The following is a 5,135-nucleotide window of genomic DNA, read 5'->3' as shown; positions in this document are numbered from 1 at the left end:
ATACCAGAATCCCTGGTGACATCTTAAAGGAGTTTGTGCAAAGCACTAATTAACATTTTACTGTGTTAAAGTGTATTTCTTTCGAATAAAATATATGATTGCTTTCTGAAAAAAAAAAAAAAAAGAACACAAGCTGCTTTTTCTGAAATTCTTGTGATTGGTCAGATGTACTGAAATACTACTGCAAATAAAAATGGATAAAAAAAAATAAAAATAAATAAAACAGGGGTACAATAAGAGAAAAAAGAACCTAAACAAAACCAAAACCAAAGGAACCGTAACAGCTACGGCTGTCCATTTCTGCAACTGGCTGGGGCCTAGGGAGGGGCACACTGAAGGTTGGTGGCTACCAGTAAGGCAAGGACTTTGGCTATAAACCAGTGCTTTTTTCTTTAAGGAGCTTCTGACTTCTAGGAAGCCAAGGAAAATGTCTTTTCATCCCATCTAGGGCATTAACAGCAGAACAAAGAAATGATTCTGCCAGGTCTAGCGTGGCGAGCCTATGACTTTCCTGAGGTTATCTACAGCCGCACGGATGCAGGGGTTGCGGGCAGGAGGGCGGTGAGGCTCAGGCCCTTGGAGCTCTGCAAAGCCCAGCCCAGCATGGGGTGAGGATGTCTGGATGCTGTACTCTGTGAATTACTCACTGCTATAAAACCTTGGGAGAGGCTTCATGACTCTTGGAACTTTCTGAATACTCTCTGTCTTGTAAATTTCCCAAGCTTCATAACTTTCGTTCATCTCCTGAGCCTCCCTCTACCTCCTCCAAAGGGAAATTTACTTTCTTTTTTTTCGGAACAGGTTCTCACTGTGTGGTTCTGGCTGCCCTGGAATTAACTGTGTAGACCAGACTGACTTCAAACTCATACAGAGCCACCTGCCTCTGCCTCTTGAGTGCTGGGATTAAAAGCATGGGCCACCATGACCAGTGGGGGTTTTTAATTTGGAGAAAATAGCTATATACGAAGGTGTACCGGACAGTTTTGCATGCCAACTTGGCAAAAGCTGGAGTCATCAGAGAGGAAGGAGCCTCAGTTGGGAAAATGTCTCCATGAGATCCAGCTGTAAGGCATTGTCTCAATCAGTGATTAATGAGGGAGGGCCCAGTCTATTGTGAGTGGGGCCATCTCTGGGCTGGTAGTCCTGGGTTCTATAAAAAAGCAGACTGAGGAAGCCATGGGAAACAGGCTTGTAAGCAGAACCCCTCCATGGCTTCTGCCTCCAAGTCCCAGCTTCTGCCTCCAAGTCCCAGCCCTGTTTGAGTTCCTGTCCTGACTTCCTCCCATGAAGGGAGTACTATGATCTGGAAGTGTACGTTGAATAAACCCTTCCCTCCCCAACTTGCCTTTCGGTCCCGGTGTTTCATTGCAGCGATAGAAACCTGAACTATGACACAGGGCTAGCACCACAGCTAACAAATGTTTACACCTATGAGTTCTGCAACGTAGTGCTTCATTTGTACGCACTATTTAAAGAGTGAAGGACCAGTGTATAAAAGACCGCGTATTGGACATGAGATTTCCGAAACTCGAAATCTCATGGGCATATGGGATTTTAACAGATAAAAATTTCTCAAAGCATTCTCTATTAGATGCACCTAGCAAGGGTGATTAACAACAGGCGGCAGCAGCTGCAGACGAAAGCCAACTCCCCATAGGAAACAATGTTTTTCCTTTATTTGTGCACCTACTCAGCAACTTGTGTTACTGTGAGACTGTTTTCCTTTGTGAGATCTTACTCAGGTGTGGGAGGCAACAGGTAAAGAATTAGAACAAGGTGTAGTAGAGGTGTTTAATGTCAACCCAGAATTCACATCCTTTCGTCATCCAAACAGAATCAAGCACCTGTCTGTATCTTTCCTTTCTGGAGCAGCTCAGAACCTACAGTTTCTAGTCTATTTAAATCTCTGAGGCGCTTCCTGGCTCACTGGCAAAAATAAATAAACTGCAAGTGTGGGCAGTGGCCACTGGAGGGCACCAGCAGCCCAACGAAATTTACCAGGTTCCTTCCAAGACTGCGTTAGCACAGCATTCTTCAATAAAAATAAGGTCACCAACAAAGATTTTCCCCTGAGTTTTAGAAAACAAGAATATTCTAAGAGACGTGGGGGAATGCAAGAAGGAAGAAACTACAGTTCATAAGGTGACATGTTCACTACAAATGTTCCAAGAAACTTAAAACTATTTCTTCTCAAAGAATTGTACTCAATGTTAGAATTCTCAGATCTTACAAAATTCTACTGAAATATGTCAGGAGCTAAAAAGAGAGGATAAAGAAAGCTATCAAAATGTTTGTTTTAAGTAACTGCTTGTAACTTCAGCTCCAAGACACCCATTGACCTTGGCTTCCTTGGACACCTGCACTCTCTCTCTCTCTCTTTCTCACACACACACATACACAAAACACACAGAATAAAATAAATTGATTTTTAAATAACCAGAGCATCAAAACTATTTGGTTATATTAGATAGAAACATTGTACTGCCTATTCTGTAGCCAAATTTTTGGTAATAGTTTTACAAACAGGGTGTTTCCAAATGACTAAAGTCAGTTCAGAACTCTTGCTGACTCAGTCTGAAGTCTGTAGCATGGCCATTTCCTGTAGTTATAAGATACTAGAAATCCTAAAGAGATCTGTGTAAACTAGACCTAAATGACTATTATGGTGGTTAATATTGGTTGGCAACACATGGTCTAGACTCATGTCTGAGCCAATCTCTGGATCTGCGAGGGGGGTTTCTAGACTGGCTTTACAGGGGTAGGAAAAGCCACCCTGAATGCACTGGGCACCATTCCCCCGGGCTAGGGTCCTAGATTGGCTGAAAGGGACAAAAGGAGCTGAGTGATAGATTTCATCTCGCTCTGCTTCCTGACAGTGGACACAATGGACCAGACCTCTCCCTGGCTCATCCTCACAGCCTATATCCAGGATGACAGGAATATTATAGATACAGAATAAATGACCAAACTTTCTAAGTGCCAGTTTTCTCATGACTTAATTTTCAATGTATATGCACTTAAACTTTTGCACAAACTTTCTTTAAACTACGGAGCATGACCTTCCTTGGTCCATCTATTGGCTCTCTGTGTCTCTGTGTCTCTCTCTTTCTCCTACTTACAGCTCCCTTGCATTCTCACATCCACATTTCTCTACTAGTAGCTGGAGAAGCTTGTTGAACAACCAAAAAACTCTTTGCAGCATCTCTGATTTTTGTTTTCCTCTGTGTGAATGTGTGTGCTTACGAACACTCATCACTTCGCTTGTGAAAGCAAAGGAAGGGCAGTGTGGTCCACAGCAGCAAGTATGGATGCTATAGGAGGGGAACCATGAAGCAAGGCATGTGGATAGCCCCTCAGAGCTAGAAAAGGATGCTTCTGTGGGTTTCCCAGAGTGGCATGCAGCCTTCCTATACTGCAGAGCTTCAGCCACTGTAAAGCAGACAATCTGTGCCTTAGGCTATGAAAATAGTCATTCATTATAGCTGTAGAAATGGACCAAAGTAAGAGGTATGTCCTAAACAGCACCAAGAGGTGGATTCTTCTTTATTCTTGATATCTAGCATCTTCGATAGTACCTTCTGCATACTGTAGGCATCAAAAAAGTTGGTTAAGCCAATAAATAATTGAGAGCCATTTACTGATAATGGCTGTATTATTTGTTGTTGTTTCTTCAGACAAATACGTTCCCAAAGACACAGAGTTTTACGTGCTATATTATTTACTGTGGCTGAATAAAAACGAAATTAAGTTAAGCTAAAACTACAGCATCCGTCTCTTCTCCGGCGGAGCCCCTTGGGATGCTGTGTTTGGGAGTCAGGGGAGGAAATAAGCTAACTTGTCTTCTTTATGGCCTTATAAAACTATGCCCAGGGTGGTTTCCATTAGGTGGGCATCATTCATCAGCAGGCCTGACAGCATTAGGACAATCTTACTGCCTTCACGCTCCTGAAGGAGGTGTTCGTCGCCTGTTTTCAGCCGCTGCTCTGCAAGGTCAAGTGTATCAGGGACTGCGAATCAACCTGATAAAAGAAACCTGAGCTGCTGATTTTACACACGAACCACCCCTACTCCCACCCCTACCCCTGCCCCCAACTACAAACACTAGAAAACAACCCAGCTTCTGAAGGAGCTTCAGATCAAGTTCAATCAAGGCAAACTTTCTGTCCATTACAGATGGTTGTGAGCCACCATGTGGTTGCTGGGAATTGAACTCAGGACCTCTGGCAGAGCAGTCGGTGCTCTTAACTGCTTAGCCATCTGTCCAACCCATATGGATAATTTTTTGTTTGTTTGTTTGTTTGTTTGTTTGTTGAAACAGAGTTTCTCTGTGTAGCCCTGGCTGTCCCGGAACTCACTCTGTAGACCAGGCTGGCCTTGAACTCAGAAATCCGCCTGCCTCTGCCTCCCGAGTGCTGGGATTAAAGACGTGAGCCACCACTGCCTGGCTCATATGGACAATTTTTAACTAGTGCAACAGCAGAGAAGATCAGAAGAGGGAAGCCAAAGTCTGGGAATGGTACGGCTCTTAGAATTTGTGAGGAAGAGCTGGCGAGAGAGCGCCAGCAGTTTCTACAGGGGTCCCCGCTCTCAAATCAAATCATTAAGTAAGATGTTACAGCTGAGGACAATGTTCTTTGTATCCTGATGGGTCTCGTTAAGACCCTGAATGCGGCAGTCATGGGACCTTTGTTTATGCCTTGCTTGTTCCTTGACTGCTTTGTTTACGCCTTAGGACTGATATTCCTTGTACGTGCCGAGAATGATATAAAAGCAGACTGGAAAAATAAATAAATAAACCTGCTTCAGCCTCAGCTCTGGCCGGAGTCAGGTTATACAGTGTTGTCTAATTGTCTTTGTCTTTTCAACAATCCTCGCTCCCTCCCTCGAGACTCTGTTGACTGAGCTAACTTGGTCATCACGTGTGCACCCCCACTTCAACCAAATAAAATAAAATAATAAAAACAAAGTTAACTCCAGGAATCAGGAGGCAGAGGCAGGCGGATCTCTCAGTGACTTTGAGGAAAGTCTGTCTATTCTACAAATCCAGCTCCAGGCCAGCCAGAAATACATAGTGAAACCCTGTTTCTAAGACGACCCCAAAAAGGTTGAAAATAAAGAAATATAAGTTTTTTTTT

General features: G+C 43.5%; 1 protein-coding gene across 1 annotated transcript in view; it reads right to left on the bottom strand.

Annotated features, from left to right (window-relative positions):
- The window catches only part of Tmem19 (transmembrane protein 19), a 41,734-nt gene that overhangs the window by 501 nt on the left and 36,098 nt on the right, over nt 1-5,135 (bottom strand). The window lies entirely within an intron of this gene.

Source organism: Mus pahari, chromosome 9, assembly GCF_900095145.1.
Source record: "Mus pahari chromosome 9, PAHARI_EIJ_v1.1, whole genome shotgun sequence".
Classification (NCBI taxonomy): Eukaryota; Metazoa; Chordata; class Mammalia; order Rodentia; family Muridae; genus Mus; species Mus pahari.
This window is presented reverse-complemented; position numbering and strand designations above follow the sequence as displayed.